General features: G+C 38.1%; 1 protein-coding gene across 1 annotated transcript in view; it reads left to right on the top strand.

Annotated features, from left to right (window-relative positions):
• The window catches only part of Sox6 (SRY-box transcription factor 6), a 569,660-nt gene that overhangs the window by 327,732 nt on the left and 224,471 nt on the right, over nucleotides 1-17,457 (top strand).

The following is a 17,457-nucleotide window of genomic DNA, read 5'->3' on the forward strand; positions in this document are numbered from 1 at the left end:
CTAGAAGCAGAATAAGCTCACAGTGGCTTGACATCTGTCCCTCTCTAAACCAAGGAAAGAATACATTCTGTTCAAGTACTCTGGTTTATTATAGTACAACTTTGTTCTGATATAAAATATAAAGCATTTATTTATTATTTTTTACAGTTAATGTGTGTCTATGTGAATGTGCATGTGTGTGCCACTGTATGTGTGGAGGACTACTTATGGGCATTTCTTCAGGGACCAAACTCTAGTAGTTAGGTTGGCAAGTGCATCTACCAATTGAACCATTTTGCCAGCTCACTATGATTTTTCTCATCTTATTCTGAGGAATTGTATTTGTCTATAGCCAGATGCTAGAAAACCTCTTTTTGCAATGGACAATAGTCATATCTGGCTGTTGGGTATTCTCAGACAACTGCTAAGTTAAACATTTCACCTCATAAGTAACTTTTCAAAATGCTATTCATTACCATTCATAATATAAGCACACAATCCATAAGAATTTACCAAAATACAGTAATAATTGCTTGGTTTAAAGAAATGTATGTGCTTCATCTTAAGTTTGCCTTTCAATAAGTTTTTGCATGCATGCATTCTCTCATATGTATGCATATACTACCTGTAGCAAGATCTGGAACATTTTAATATTCTAGAGGTTCCCTCATTCTTCCTCCCCACCATAACCTCTGCCAGACAGTTGGTCCATAGATGCGTGTGCCTGTTCTTAGCCTCCATGCAGATGGTGCTGGCCTCCCTGGATCTTCTTGTCGCTCGACAGTATGTCTCTGTGATGAGTCTTGGTTGTAGGGAGCTTGTTCCATTTTCTCACTAACATTCCATATGTGTTGGTTATCATTGATGGAACCCAACATTTAATAATTAGATTTGTGATATACCTATGTGATAGTCCACTCTGATAATTTTCTTCTTATTCAAAATATTCTTGATTCTTTGCAGCCCGGTCTGATAATATATAATTTTTATAATTGTCAATTTCTAGAAAAAGGTTTTGGGATTTAAATTAGCATCTGTAGAACAGCTTGGGCAGGACTTACATCTTAACATATTATAACTTTCAAAATCTGAGCACAACATCCTTCCATTTGTTTGGAGTTTAAGAATTTTATTTTATTGGGTTTTTACTATATGCATAAGTAAAAATTCTGCATATTTTGTAAATTCATTGTTTTTATTTTTCAAATGATCTTGTTAATATACTTATTGATTCTCATAGCTTATTTTAGGCTTACATTTATTTCCTTGTAGAGGATAAAATGGTAATATATTTTACTTATTTTCTCCTGTGCTTTCTTAAGCTGATAAATACGTTTCACAGCAGTTGGGTGGGCAGGATGGGGCATGCTCATTTAGCCTTCTTTCCTGTCATGTATGCCGCCTCCCCAGCTGTTAACCTACCACATATTGATTATAGCTAGTGGGCCTGTCAACATCATGGACTCTCCAAAGTCCACAGTCCACAAAAGTTCCATCTGTACATTCTGGGGGTTCGATGGTGTGTCTGTCACTGTGGCTGGATTTACTGTCCTGACAGTCCTCCGTCATGCTCACTCATTCTCCTGCTCAAGCAGCCCCTAGCAGCCCCTGATCAGCACAGTTTTCCCTTCTCTAGAATGTCTTGTGTTAAGAAATAGTGGGCAACCTTTTCCAGTTGGCTTCCTTTACTTGGTATTCTGGTATACAATTAGTTCCCTCTATGTATCGTGAATTGATGGCAAAGTTATTTTTAGTGTTGAATAATATTCCACTGTCTGGATCTACCACAGATTATCCATCCACATGTCAAATGGCAGCTTGACTGGGGCATAGTCTGGGCATTTGAGTAATGATGCTGTAAACATTTATGTGTAGGTTTTGTAGCATATCTAAGTTTTCAGTTTGTGGGGAAAAAAAACCTAAACTGTGTTATTAGAGAATGTTTGGTTTGGGCACAAACTGTCTCATGTTACCCACACTGGCTATACTTCTATATATCTTGTGCCACATCCTGCTGGCATTTGGAGTCATGGTCTCAGTTTTGGCCATTCTGATAGGTGTGAAGTGCCCATCTCAAGCTCCCGTGGCAAAGGTACTGCGCATCCTTCCATATGCTTACCATCTGTGTCTTTCTGTGGTGTCTTTTCAGGTAACCAGCTTCGGCACTTGAAATTGTATTGTCTGTTTTCTTATTGTCACCTTAAAGTTCTTTGTGTGTTTCCAGTAACATTCCTGTATCAAATGTATTTAGCAAATATTTCTCCCACTCTGTAACTTATTCTCAGTTTCTCTTAACTGTTTTTGACGGAGCAGCATTCTTTCAGTCTTGAAGATGAAAATTGAGCTTTCCAAAGTTCAACTTGTCATTGTCTTTGGATTGTGTCTTTGGTATCCTGACCACAAAGTCATCATCATAACATAGTCATCTAGGCCTATGGTTCCCATGCTGGCTTCTGTGAATTTAGTTGTTTTGTGTGTTGCACTGAGGACTGCCATCTATTCCTAGTTACATTTTATCACGGGTGTGAGGTTTGTGTTTAGATTTCTTATTTGTGGGTAGATGTCCAGTTGTTCCAGCTCCATTTATTGAGAAGTTTTATCTTTTCTCCCTTCTATTATGACTCTATCCAAGATCAGTGGTCAAATTTAGATGGGTCGAGCCAGGCGGTGGTGGTGCATGCCTTCAATCCCAGCACTTGGGAGGCAGAGGCAGGCTGATTTCTGTGAGTTCGAGGCCAGCCTGGGCTACAGAGTGAGTTCCAGGAAACGCTCCAAAGCTACACAAAGAAACCCTGTCTCAAAGCAAGCAAGCAAGCAACAACAACAACAACAAAATAGATGAGTCAATTTTTGTTCTCTATTCTGCTCCATTCATGGACTTTTTTTCCTGCTATTAAATGGTCTTGTTTACTGTAATTTAATAAGACCAGAAGTTGACTTAGTGTCAGTCCTCTGACTGAGCTCTCCTTCAATTACAAGTTGGTTATAGGCTCTTCTGTGTCTCCATGCAAACTTTAAACCTAACTTGATGTTGTTGAGACAGTTGGTTGGAATTTTAATTGGGACTGCACTCAATCTACAGACCAGATTGGAAGAACTCAACATGTTGGCGATATTGAGTCCTTCAGTCTCCAAAATGGAAGAGTTCTAATTTATTTAATTACTTTTTGGTATCTTTTATCAGAGTCTTAGAGTTTTTCTTATATAAATTTTGGACATACTTTATTAGATTCATACCTAGATACTGCATTTTATGGTGATACTAATGCAAACTGCAATGTGTTTTAAATATCAGATCCCACTTGCTACTGATAGGAACATACTTGATTTTTTGGTGTATTTATCTTGTATCAGCTTTGCTGTAGCCACTTAATAAAAATTCATGCTGATTTTATGCTTTGGTCAGTATTTTGGTATTTTCTACACAGATGATCATTTATTTCATTATTCAAACTCTTGTCTATCTTTTATTTTCTTCTTTGTTACATTCATTGACTGGGACCTGCAGTCTAGCACTGAAGAGCAGCAATGAGAAGGGGCGCCTGTAACTTGTTCCTAGTCTCCCTGGGACAGGCTTGAGTCCCACAGCTTTTAAGTATGATATTAGCTGTCTTTCTTTTTTAGATGCTCTTTATGAAGTTGATTCTTGTCAATTTTAGCAGGAATGGGTATGTAACTCTTTTTCAGGTTACTTTTCTTTGTTTATTGATATGATCAGGTAGTTTTTCCTGCTTTAACTTGCTGATGTGATTTTAAATGATTGTTTCTGAATCTTGAATCACCCTTTGCTTACCTTGGACAAATCTCACTTGATTGTTGTATATGATTCCTTTCAAGCGTTGGATTTGAGTTGATAGCATTTGGGGTTATAATTTTCTTAGAATACCTTGGTTTGGTTTTGGCATTTGGGAAATTCTGTCCTATACAATGTAGGAGACTTTCTTTCTGTTTCTACCTTCTGAAAGGAATGATGTAGAATTGGTGTCATTTCTTCCTGAAATCGTGATAGAATTCACCCACATCTGGTGCATCCCGTTCGGTTTCTTCAATGGATATAGATATAGGCCTTCAAGTCCTCTCATTGCTTTCTGAAGTTTTAGCAGATTGTGTCTGTTTACTTATTGTGTCCTGGTTCAGCTAGGACAGGTAATACATGTGTGGCTAAGGAAGTTTAATGACATTCCTCTCTTCTCCCTTTATTCATTGCAGGATCTGCAACAATGTCTTTCTTCTTCCTTTCTGATCTTAGTGATTTAGTAAGTTCTCTCTTACTCTTTGTCTGTCTCTCTCCGTCTGTCTGTCTGTCTCTGTCTGTCTCTCTGTCTCTGTCTGTCTCTCTGTCTCTCTCTCTCTGTCTATCTCTCTCTGTCTGTCTCTCTCTGTCTCTGTCTTGTCTCTGTCTCTTGTCTCTGTCTTTGTCTCTCTCTCTCTTTTAGCCTGGCTAGAAACTTACCTAATATTTTCAAAGGAATAGTTTCAGTCTGTTGATTTCCTATTTCCTTTCCTTACTTTCACTTTTTTCTTTCCTTCCTCTCCCCTCTCCTTCCCTCCCCTCTCTTGTTTTTGAGAAGAATCATATTATGTAGCCCAAACTGGTCTCAAAGTCCTTGAATTCATGGCAGTTCTCCTGCCTCAGCATCCCAAATTTTGGGACAACAAATATAAGTTAAGTTACTACACCTGAGATGTCTGTTTTCAGTGTCATTTACATTAATTATTCTTATTTCTTTTCTTCACCTACTTGGAAATTGATTTGCCTTCCTTTTAATGTCATAAAGCAGAGGCTCGGCTTGCTAATTTTAGATAAATGCTATACATTTCCCTCTAAGCATGGCTTTTGCTACATCTGAAGAATTTTGATAACCTGTATTTTTATTTTCATTTAAAACAAAATATTTTATCATTTCCCTTAAGATTTCTTCATTAGGCCCAGTAGTATTCAGAAGCATGTTGTTTAATATCTATTTATTTGATATTTTCCTATTATTGATTACTGTCTTAATTCCACTTTTGTCTAAGAGAAATGTACAAATTCTCTTCTTTTAAAATTGCCTGCTGTGTTTTACAGCTCACAGCATGCTCAGATTTTGTGAGCGTTTACTGTGAGTTTAAAAACTATTCTGCTGGGTGGGAGGTAGTATGTAGGTGTCAATTATGTCCAGTTGATTGATGATGTTAGGGTCACCCATGTTCTTACTGATTTTATGCCTGTTGGTTCTGTCAACTTTATGACAAAAGGATGTTAAAGTCTCCAGCTGTGAGAGTGGATCCATCTATTTCTCCAAGCAAATCTTGCCCAGTGTGTTGGGATGTTCTATTGCTGGTGTATGCACATCAATGATTGTCATGTCTTGTGGGGTTGATAGGGACAGTGACCTCCTTAACTCTGATAACATCTTCTGCTCTGAAGTGTGATCATTCTGAACTCACTACAGCTACCCCCATTTCTTCTGCACAGTGTCAGTATGGCAAAGCTTCCTCTATCTCATTACTTGATCTGTGTATCTGTATCAACAGTGATTTCTTTTAGATAAAATAAATTGGGTATTCTGTGATGGCCACTCTACCTTTTTAACTTGGTGTATTTAGACCCTTGATTGTATATGGTTTCTGTATAGTTGGATTGATATATATCTATGTGGTGCTATTGTCTACGCTTTGCCTTTGTTTTTATTCCTAGTTTGATCTTCTATAATTTTTCTACCTGTTGTGGGTCTATTTGAGTTAATTTTGTAGGTTTGCAAACCCAGTTATGGGTTTTATCATGGCATCTTCACACATATGTGTCATTACCCTGCCTTCTTGTGTATTTCTCTACCCATTCCTTTTGTGATTTGAATCTAGAACTTTACATGATTCCATTTACTCTTCTCTCTTAACCTGTCAGCTACAGCTGCTTTAAGAAAACAGTTCTCAATCATTGCCTGGAGTTTGCAGTCAGGATTTACAATGAATCCAAGTCAACTTTCAAGCAACTGCCTGAGTTCACAAATAGGACAAGAACCTTATAATAGCAACCTTTGTCTTGAAGTCTTTCTGTCCAATCTCCCTACTGTTGCCATCACACCTTTTAATCAGACACAACCGCCCTTAGAGATGCAGTGCGTGTTGAAGTTCGTACATCATTTATATGCATATGGTTGAACTCACTGTTGCGGCTGTTTTGAACTAAGTGGGTCAACTGAGCCTTGGATCAGTACAGGTGTCACTTTTATTTCCAGTGTCCTGCACTGAACTCTTTCCTACATTTGAGATGCTGATCAGCCCCATTTGCTTCTTTCTGAAGAGTGGCTTTCACTTTTCTTGTAAGGCAGCTTTTGTCTGAGGAAATGTTTCTTTTCCACCTCTTTTTTGAAAGATAACTTCACAGGGTACAGAATTTGAAATGATTTTTCAGATTTTTTGCTTACTTGATGGTGTGGTTTGAATGTATTCCTCAGCTTTAGCTTCAATGCAGTGGTGGTGTTTGAGTTGTGGTGGTTCTGTGTGTCTGTGTGTAAGTTGTGATTCTTCATGTCTGACTTCTGCATCTCTCATTCAGGGACAGCAATTTGTTGCATGATCCACTTCTCTAAAGTATCTAGGGAGAGTTATTGACTTTCGCTCTGTTGAGCTGGATTGGAAGATGGAAGTTGACTATACATATTATTTATATATACTGTATTACCCCATCTCTCTGACTCGAATCCCCAGAATAACAGAAAACTGAAGAGTAAGTGTAGATATTTCTGTCTTATTCCTCCTTTCATAGGACAACATTCCATGTTTTGCCTTTAATAATCACACCTGCTAGAAGTCCCTCCTGTTCTTAGATGGCTGAGTACTTAAGTTATGCCATGAATGGGATTAAGCATATAAAGTGTTTTATCTATACCAAACAGAATGATCCGATGGTTCTCTATCTTTCTTACAATAAGACATTAAACTGCATGGCATCTGAATCTTTATGGAACTTTATAGTCCCAGAATAAACCCTTCTTGTTCTTTTTTCAGCAGTTATACTTGGCAACATGTATTTGTGGGTATAAATAACTTAAAATGTTTATTACCATTTTACTTATTTATAAAATATCTATAAAGTATTTATTATGTGTGTGTATGTATGTATTTGGTTTTACATGCTTGGGAAATGTTTGTATGAGATTATTAACGTTTCTTCCTTGACTGTTTAGAAAAATTCACCAGTCTGGCAATTTGTGCCTGGTCACTTCATTGATCAATTTTCTATCTTGGTATATGCATTTTCTAGAAAATTTTGTATTTTATCTAAAAATTTTAATTTATTAGCATGAAGTTCTTTATATTGATATAAATTCATATCAACCATAAATTGTTATACTAATCTGTCATTATCAACATTGTTTTGTTTTCTTTCTTATTACAATGCCATTTTAAAAAATATATTCTACTCTTGCTTTGGACCACACAGGAATAACTGATCCTTGGTCGACCCCCTCCAATACAAGATACAAGCAGTCAGAACCCCCTTCAAGTGTCTTGAGAAAGTAGAAAACAGGAAACCAGAACATTTACTTACCCAAGAGCTGAGCAAAGCAGTACTTAGAGAATGTAACTGCAACAGTCAGTGCAGGTTAAGAAAGGAGTAAAACTGAAGACTCTACAGTAGAAACTGTCCAAACCAGAGAACAAGAACAAGGGAAAAAAGCATGACAATGAAAGGGATGCAGAGCCAGTGGAGCTGATGGTGAGCCCTGCAGGTGGCGGGAGTGCCTGAAAGAGACAGCTGAGGAAGTTTTGAAGAAATAATTACTGAAAATCTAAATTTGTTTAAGAATGTTAGCCTCCAGTCCCATGAAGCAGAAACAAGTGTCAGTTAGTATTTCTGCTCCAACCTTTATGTGCTTCCAATAACGTAGGTTCAAAATAAAAAGAGTTGAAACAAAAGGCACACCCACAATTCAGTTATTGTTGGAAAATCCGGGAATTCAGAGGATCTGAACAAAACTGCGTATCCCCAGGACTTCACTGATGGTGACAGCACATGGCACATGCAGACTTCTGCATAATTGTTCATTTTAAGTGAATTTGGAGCATTTCGCATAAAGTTTAGGTTGTGCTATAAGCAAGTCTCTGTAAATTTATAAGGAGTAGATTCTCTGGTTACATGGAAAAAGATTAGAAATTGATAACAAAAGGAAAATTAAAATTTTCCCAAATAGGAATTAAACTACATGTTCTAAATCAACCATGGATAAGAGAAAAAAAATATCATATACAGCTACAAAATATATTTAACTAGATGATAATGGAAAATTACTCTAACAAGAATGTATCAGACCAGCTAAGAATGCTGGAGAGAAATTTGAAACTTTGCGTGCACATGTTAAGCAATAAGTACGATTTAAAATTGGCCTATAAATTTCAGAAAAATCCCACCAAACCTTTTGTTTTGTAAGTAAGGCAAGACACATTTAAAACTGCTAAGGACCAAGTACAGCCAAGAGCACGCTCTCATTCTACTTGAGTTCAAGGTGTCACAGAGCTAGAATCATCAGCAGAACAGGCAGAAATCCAGCAGCAGTCGCCCCAGACTCTCAAAGCCCTGCCCAACTCAGTTAAGAAGGAAAAAAACATCGTTAAACAAATAATGTTGAAACAACTGGACACATACATGAGACAAAGTTTGGTTTGTTTTTTCACTCAGAACACACAAAACAAAATGAACTTCATTCTAAATATAAAACCAGAACTGTAAAACTTTTTTATTTCTTTTATTTTCCAGATTATAATTACATCATTTCCCCTTTCTCTTTCCTCCCTCTACATCTTCCCAAATAACCCAAATTGTTCTTTTTAAAATCCATGGCTTCTATGTTCTCTCTCTCTCTCTCTCTCTCTCTCTCTCTCTCTCTCTCTCTATATATATATATATATATATATATATATATATATATATACCTCACAATATATATCACTCTGTGTGTGTGTGTGTGTGTGTGTATGTGTGTGTGTGTGTGTGTGTATTTTCAGGGCTGACCATTTGGTATTGGATAACTGATTGGTATGCTCTTCCTGGGAGAAGACTGTTTCTTCCACTCTCAGCATTCCTTAGGTGCCTATAGTTCTTTGTGTAGGGTTGAGGCCTAATGGTTTTTCCCCATCCACTCAGCATGTCTATTGTTATCCTTGTTCAGCTCATGTTCAGGCAGTCCTGTTGGTGAGACTTTATGTGTGTAGCTTTTGACAGCACCAGGAGACACTGTAAACTCCCTGATGCTCCAGCTCTTATCTTTCTGCTGCCTCTTCTGCAATGTTCCCTGAACCTTAGGATGGAAGTTGTTTTGGAGATACATTTACTGGGACTGGGCTCCAGAACTCTGCATTTTGATTGGTTGTGGTTTTATGTAATGATCTCTGTCTGTTGCAAAGAAAAGTTTCCTTGATGAGGGGTGAGGACTACACTTATCTGTGGGTATAAGGACCAATAATTATAATGTTAGGGATTATGCTGGTTTAGTAACATGATGTTGTGGGTTCTCCTCCAAAATCTGAGACTTTGCTATCTCTGGATAGCTGGCTAGGTTGCCAGTATCAGGTATGAGTTCCCTCTTGTTGAGCAGTTCTTAAGTTCAATTAGAGGAGCTGTTGGTTATTGTTAAGATATGTGTACCACTACTGCACCCTTAGGGTTATCATACCATGCTGGTAATTGATGAGGTTCATAGATGTCATTGTTGAATAATACTGTTGGTTGCTTCTTTCCTTTGTAAGTTTGCATAGAGTTCTCCAGTACCATGAAATCTAGTCCTCAAGGAGAAGCATACAGGTCAGCAGAACTATAAAACTTTTACAAGAAAATAGGAGAAAAATCCTTCGGATCTTAGTGTAGACAACATTTCATTGGACTTAGAAATACTAATCATAAAGAGAAAAGTTAATAATAAAATCTGTAGTTCATCTAAAAGCACTTTATAGTGTAAGTTAGGCACATTGTAGAGAAGGTAAAATGTTTATGATATGTATTCTGACATACTTGACATATGTATAAATTGTTCTTAAGTATATAGGTATAATGTATGATACCAGTTAATATAAACATATAGAAACATAAAAACCCAAGAAAAATAATACAAATGTCAGTAAAGCTATTTCTGTAATTACTTGGTGTGCAATAAAAATGATTTTTTTAACCACATCAAGGAATTTTCAGAATTTGGAGTTAATCAAATTTGGAGAAATACCAAGTGGTATTAGAGTTATTTCTTATTCTCAAACAACTTAATGTTATGTAAAATAGAGTGAACTTGACCATATATTAGTCTATACAATGGCGAAATTGATAAATAGTAGTAGTAACAGATATAGGAATTGTAAAGCTCAGAGTTAAATGGGAGATTAATGAGATAATAGAAGCTTGGCAAGTGTTATTCTTTTGTCTAGAGAGTGAGCTTTGATATTTGAAGTGGTAAGTTAGTGTAGGCCATCAAGAATAATAGGGGGTGTGTGTGTGTGTGTGTGTGTGTGTGTGTGTGTGTGTGTGTGTGTGTGTGTGTGTTATCAAGAAGAGGGAGACATTTTGGTCAGGAGGACATATGAAAGGATGGTTGAGAAAGTACCAGGCATGCAGAAGGGAGTGAGACAATTTTTTGAGGACTTGTCTAAACATGGAAAAACCAAGAATTCCAAATAGGAGGCATCACTAGGGCCCATAATGAAGGGACCTGAAACCCACTGGATGTTACATCCTCTTATTATGTTGTTCTTTCATGGGTTGCCAATACACAATAAAATAGACCAAAAGGGGTGTCATTGATTAAAGGTTATGCTACACTTTATCTTGATAACAGTTCACCAGAGGTTGTTTGTATGAAACTTAGAAACTGGAAGTCTGTTGACCTCAGATATGTCTTTTTTTCCCCACTCTGTTGTATACTGAGCCTCCATTTTCACTTTGTTTCTGCTGTGTTTCCAGTGGTTAGCATCATGCTCAGAAGTACTGACTTCTATAGAGGACTAGCTGTGGTCAGCACTGCTGCTTATGGCCTTTCAATCAAGTTAGAAACTCATTCCAAGGTTTACAAGTCAATGTAGTATTGCAAGTGGATGATGGTTTCCATGTGATTCAAATTTCGAACATAACATATTTGCACATATATTATATACTCCATACTCTTTTGTTATGGTTTTTCACATTGTTTAGCTTTTTAAGCTCCAATTTGCAGACACTTAAGAGAATATAATATATTGTCTTATTTCACCAAGAAGACCAGGAATAGCATTTGGCTTCTATTGGAGGGTATAAGTGAGCTAATATGATGCAAGGCTTCATCCTCTATCTGTTCTCTCTACTCCTTGCTTCTGTTCTTGGTATTTTCTCTTAGAGACATTGGGGTCTGTCTGTGTTGTCCACAGCAATCCCAGGTCCACACACTTCTAGTTTCTGACCTGAGCATGAGAAAGGCTTTCAATAGTCCAGCAGAAAATTCTGTTAGTCCAATTCTTTGTGTGGTCAGGAGGAGAAGCAGAAAGCAGAGGACACAGGTCTGTAGTTGGCAGCTCCAAGGTAGCAGGAGCATTCAGTGTGTGGTCAAGAAGAGAAGCAGAAGCAGAGGACACAGGTCTGTAGTTGGCAGCTCCAAGATAGCAGGAGCATTCAGTGTGCTAGAGAGATAGCTCAGTAGGCAAGGACCTCAGCTGGATCCTCAGAACCCAATGAAAAACCATCCAGAGCAAAGCATAGATATCAGAGAGGCCGAGGCAAGAGGATTCCTGGAACTCCAGTGCCAACCACTCTAAAGGAACTGTGAGCTCTAAGCTCAATGAGAGACTCTGCCTTAAAAATATGTGGAGGTCAACTGTCTCCCTTTGGCTTCTATATGGAACCCCCATACACAGGGATACATGTATGCCCAGAATCATAGAATTAAAAAACATTTCTTAAAAGTAGGACTATAGGCTTCTGGGGTTGTGACTCAGTTGGTAGAGTGCTTGACTAGCAGGTACAAGGCCTTGGGTTAGATCTCTAGCATTTTATATACAGCTGGAGGATCATTTTGGGCTACACCAGGAGTTCTAGGCCAGGCCAGGCCGAGATCCACCAGATCCTGTGTAAAAAAAAGTAAATAAACAAATGGAATATAGGACACACTAGACATACAAAAATAAATTATATCCATAATCCAATGTTGTTTTTTAAAATCAGTTCTATTGAATCTGACATAGTAAAACAAGTAGTTGATGATTATAAGCAGCAGGGGCAGCAGGAGCTGAGGTGAAATACCGTTGGTAGGCTATAGCTTAGTAAGTATGGGTGCCTACAGTTTCTAACAGGCACTTCTATCATGGTGAATCTATGGACATCTGAAGGTCTCATGTGCAAGGGTAAACAGTGGAGAACAAAGGCCCAAGGCTGCACATGCCCTTCTCAGGAAAACAAAACCTGTCTTAGAAGAAATGACCTGTTGAGTTCAGGGCAGTTTTTAATGAAATTTGTACTGAGTGCTTAGTGGATGGTATTCAAGAAAGGAAAGCTTTTAGTTGAAACCATATGAAGCATTATGGAAAAAGCAAAATGGAGGGTCTGAAAGACTAGCCAAGCAACATGTGTAGGAGACTGGGCTGCTGGACAGACACCACTGCTTTGTCCTGTATCGCTCACACCCCTGTCCAAAGAGTTTGTGTTTCTGTCCACATCTGAAGTATAAAAGTGTTCCCTTTCTGTGGCTGGCTGCTGTGTTGTACAGACCATAAAGCTGATGTTTAAACAGTGATTTAAATAGTTTTCAGTAAAGCAAGCTCTGAAGCGCACCGGAGCTGTCACCGTCTGAAGTCCGCAATGCCAGTGCATTCCTCATCTCTACTCTGTTTTTCCTCATTTCCAAAATGAGAGTGCTCTAGCTCTAGCACCAGGCTGCAAGCCGGAGGTCACCGGTGGAGTGTGTCCTTTCTTCCCTGTATTGGCACCTGAGTGGTTATGCTTTGATGAGCAGGTGAGAGGAATTGGGTTGTTGATGATCCCTGTGTTCGTGTTTTAGGTGGCAGGAGCCTTGGCGAGCAGACGAGAGAGATGCCTCTTGCCTGCTCATATAGAGCAGTGTGACTTTCATGAATGTATGCTTCGTGCCAGTTGTTAGGGTGGCCTAAGAAAAGGTCTGGTAGATAAAAATAGCACCTGGAGAAAAGATTGCCTGACATGAAAACGCCTGCCTGTGTGTCTGGCAGGTTTTAGATGTGGGGCCTCTGCTTCCTTCCGAACACCCCAGAGTCTCACATCTAACATTTCTAACAACATTTCCGACACCTCAGTGGCTTCCCCCACATGCCCCTCCTGCAAACACCCCCACACTCACAGCATATTGTTCAGTAAAGTGGCTGTGGAATTCACATTTTTCTTGCAAGAGCTGTATCTGATTTAATGACCAAATCATTTTAAGGCAGCACAACAGAATTTTACAGGAATGAAATCTCTCCCTTCACACCGATCATGCATGTTTTACTTGAGTATTGAGTCATTAGCATGTTTATAATGGTTCTAATTTAGCACAACATTTTCTGAATTTTATCCTTGAGTCATTTACAAATTGTTCTTATTGAGTAAACAAAGGGAACAGATTGCATTTTATACTTAGCAATTTATCTGAAAGAAGAGGGGAGGGTTAATTGTTTTAAAGTTTTGGTCTGTTTGGGGAAGTGAGCCTGCTTTCTCATTGCTAGGCATAAATGCCTTACTTCTCATCTTTTTGGAGAGAGGGCATGCTGTGGAGGAGGAAAATGAAGAATTAGGAGTAGGACAAGATTGGCCACTCCCACAGGGGAGTGTGGAGCACAAGGGGACTGGCACGAGATTATCCAAAACAGTTGCTGCATTCCTTAATGATCAAGTGCTTGAGAAGTCCAGTTCTTCCTGGCAGAGCATCGGTGTTGATGTTTAGACCGCTGCCCTGCTGTATGGGAAAGGCATGCTTTCTCTTGCTACTTGCCTAAAAATAGAACGGGGTATAGCATTGTATGAGATATTTTAAGTTAGCAGAAACATTTAAGAGGTTAAAGGTTTGGCTCTTGGATCAGAAAAGCTCAGTGATATAGTGTGCACTGTTCTTTCCACACTGGATTTTCTGTGGAGCTGGTTGGTGATCTGCACACTGGGCTAGGGAAGTTATTTCTAGGTTTGTTTGGTTCAGTCTGAAAAACACACTCTGTGGGCTTTTCTGTCAGCTCCCGGCATGAAGAGCTTGGTTGAAAACAGACTCTATTTATACCCCTTGTTCTTATTTGGAAAGTCAGTTGTTTCATTGTGTGTGTGTGTGTGTGTGTGTGTGTGTGTGTGTGTGTGTGTGTGTGTGTGTGTAGGGGCAGTCATCATAGAGCATTGCTTTGTATGTTATAGTGACTTCAAAATAAAACTGGCACATTTTAGTGTCTAATTATTTTTAGTGAGCTTGGAGGGTTTTAATTAAAATTTAAGAGTGCTCTTCAAGCTCTCCAAGCTCCAATTTTATCCCACTGTATTGTGGAGCTCTTGCCACTGTGCAAAAAACTGTACAGTAGCTGATAACTGTATCTGTATGTCCTTAATGAAAATGCTTGAGGCTGCTGAGGGGGTGAATAAATGTACATTGTCAGGTTTCACTGGAAACGAAAGCCATGAGCACTTCAGATAAATTATCAGTATTTGTGAATGCAGAGAAAGTGACTGCATTTGAAACTTCTGTTTCTGATGGTAAAATAAAGGAGTGCCTTTACTATTGTCTTAAGCACCACTAAAGCAAGAAGAAATGTGTATACAGGGACTGAAGCATTTGTTTCTTCACTAAAATATTTGAAAGTTATTTTTTGTGTCATGTTTGTGACATTTTAGCCCTCTGACTTTCAATATCATATAGAAGTGAAAGGAATAATAAATGTTTACTCACAGATAAACTGTTTCAAAGTATTATGAAGCATTTCTCATTATTCTGTCTTCTTCCTTGACTTTGATGATTTATTTATTCTCTTTAACACAGAAGATAAACCTTTATCGCCTTTATCATAGTTAGAACTCCTGAAGTCACATATATGTACATGTATATACTCCATATATATGTGCATATGTATGCTCCAAGCTGAAAATGATTCCTAAAATATCAGTCTACAGATTAGGAGATAATCCCACCTTGAGCATCTCTTCTTTCGTAAAATTTGTTATAAGCCAGTGCATTAGCACACCATGGTAAGCATTTCCTTTACTTAGCCTAAATTCTCAATTTCTAAGAAGCAGAACCATGTTGGGAATCTGTTGTACAGCACATTTTAAATAAAAACAGTCCTGAAATGTATCTTTCTTTTGTTAGAAAAAGTTTAAAATAAGTTTTCTGAAGGATAAAAAGTTAAATTTGAAATAATAAGCAAACTGACAAAACCCCCACCCTCACCCCCAAAACCAGCCTCCCCAAAACTGTATACCTGAGTACTTGTCTAGAGCTGTGGAATTGTCACATCTTTGCTTCAAATAGAAACTAGCTAGAATAAAAACCCCATCATTCATAAAATAATAGGCAAAATAACCTGAGGCTCTGTGTTTCATTGAGTATGTATTAGCTGATGGAATTAAACTCTCTAAGGTGAGAGGGGTGAACTCTAGTCTCTGATGACATGCTACACAAATTTGAGGCACTGTAAGTTATGCCCGTTTTTAATGTTTCTATATTGTAGGGTTACTACAATGTGTACTGTAGTATTATGATTCTTTCTCTCAATCTTGAAGAGTCATTTGGTTCTGTAGCTTCAGACAGTTTAATCACAGAAGTTGAAACAGTCAAACTGAGATAATAAAACTTATTGTCATTGTCTTCTTGAGTGGAAACTTGTTTTCAAATTAATAAAAAAAAAATATTTGTTCCGTGACAGACCATAAACTATCCAGGGGACATTTGGGTTTTTTTATCCAATCAGAATCACTGTGGCTGTTGTATGGAGACACTGTTTTGTTCTTTCTGTGTACATCGTAAGGGCTCATTTGTGTAGTTTTTCCTCTTTGATCTCTGAGGTTGTGCTAAATCACAATGGAATAAAGTCTGCTCTGACCAGCTGCCTCTGCAAAGCTACCATCCTATTGATGTGTAGGAAGATTGTAGTAGAATGGGGAGGGAGCCTCACATTAAACCAGCATCCCTACCAAAATACTGAGTGTGCACTGGTCCAGTATTTTGACCTTTGACAACACAACTTTTCATGTACAGCTTTGGACCTTTTACATGTTTCCTTATCTCTGATCAGAGACTTCCAGTAACAACCAGCTTCTGGCCCTTCATACTCATCTCACTTGCTCTGTTCTACAGTACCAATGTGGTCCTTGATGACTTGACAGTCAGATGAGGAGTCAAGAGACTGTGTTAATTTCAAGGCCTCTAGAATTAAGATCAAAGGATGATAAAGTTGCATGCAGTGACTGCTAGTGACCTTAGATAAATATTATCAGTGGTTGTTATTAAATATCTTCTTGCCTATTAATGTAGACATACAAAATCTGTTTTCTTTTTTCCTTCATCTTTTTCTACTGAAGCAGGAGCTAGTGTAGCTGGATCTCAGCATTAGCAAGGATGGATGTTTTAGTAGATGTCAAATGCCTTGGAGCCTGCCAATGTGTAGCTCCTGGGTTTATGCTGCAGCATACATTCTTGTTGTCCATAGAGCTATGTTTGTCTCTTATGGAGCTTCAGCATTCTTTCCTTGGATCTCTGGGGTATTTCGAGTCTATTTATAGAAATTAGAGACATGCTTTACATCTAGTGTATATGTGTGCACTTGACCTGACTTTGTAGCCATCCTTGATGTATTGGGGTTTTGTCTTATGGGTATATCATCTCAACTCTAGCTTAACCAGACATTTTGGACTCTAGCATCTGTGCCAGTGGGTATCAGTATAGTGCAATGATAGAACATACAAGAATGGGTGAAAATATAGCAAGCTTTAGTAGAGTATAAAATTTAAGATTTTTTATTGATCTTTCTCATCTGTTATCTAATGTTACCACCATCTTGCTCAGAAATACCAAACTGATTGGAGAAACAAAAATGTCTAGCTGGCATGCCTTTGAATATTTGAAGCCTCCTTGGCCCTATAAATTCAGTTTTAATATTGGAAAAAATATAGGCATCGAGCAAACTATATACCCCATTTATCAATGTGAATTGGAAAGAAGTCAGGAAAGAGGCAGATGGCTTTCACTTAATGGAATTTCTATGTAGAAATGTCACAGGGTCCTGTGACAATGTCAAGCCCGTTCAGGACACTCGGATCTGGCTTCCATCCATTCTCTGATTGATTGATCTTGTCACAAACAAATGTTAATTGTTTTCAGCAATACTTTCTAATCATGTGAAGGTCTTCTCATCTCTTAAGCAAGGATCACTGCTTTTCCAAAGCTTGTTTAGCCTCTAAAGCCCTTTAGAGACATCTTGACCTAACTGTCAATCTGAAAAATTCAAGGCCGATTTGGAAGCTAGAGGAGAAAAACAGAAAGAGAAAATGCTTAAGAG

This window comes from Peromyscus californicus, unplaced genomic scaffold, assembly GCF_007827085.1.
Source record: "Peromyscus californicus insignis strain IS unplaced genomic scaffold, ASM782708v3 Scaffold_4__1_contigs__length_199733344, whole genome shotgun sequence".
NCBI classification, from domain to species: Eukaryota; Metazoa; Chordata; class Mammalia; order Rodentia; family Cricetidae; genus Peromyscus; species Peromyscus californicus.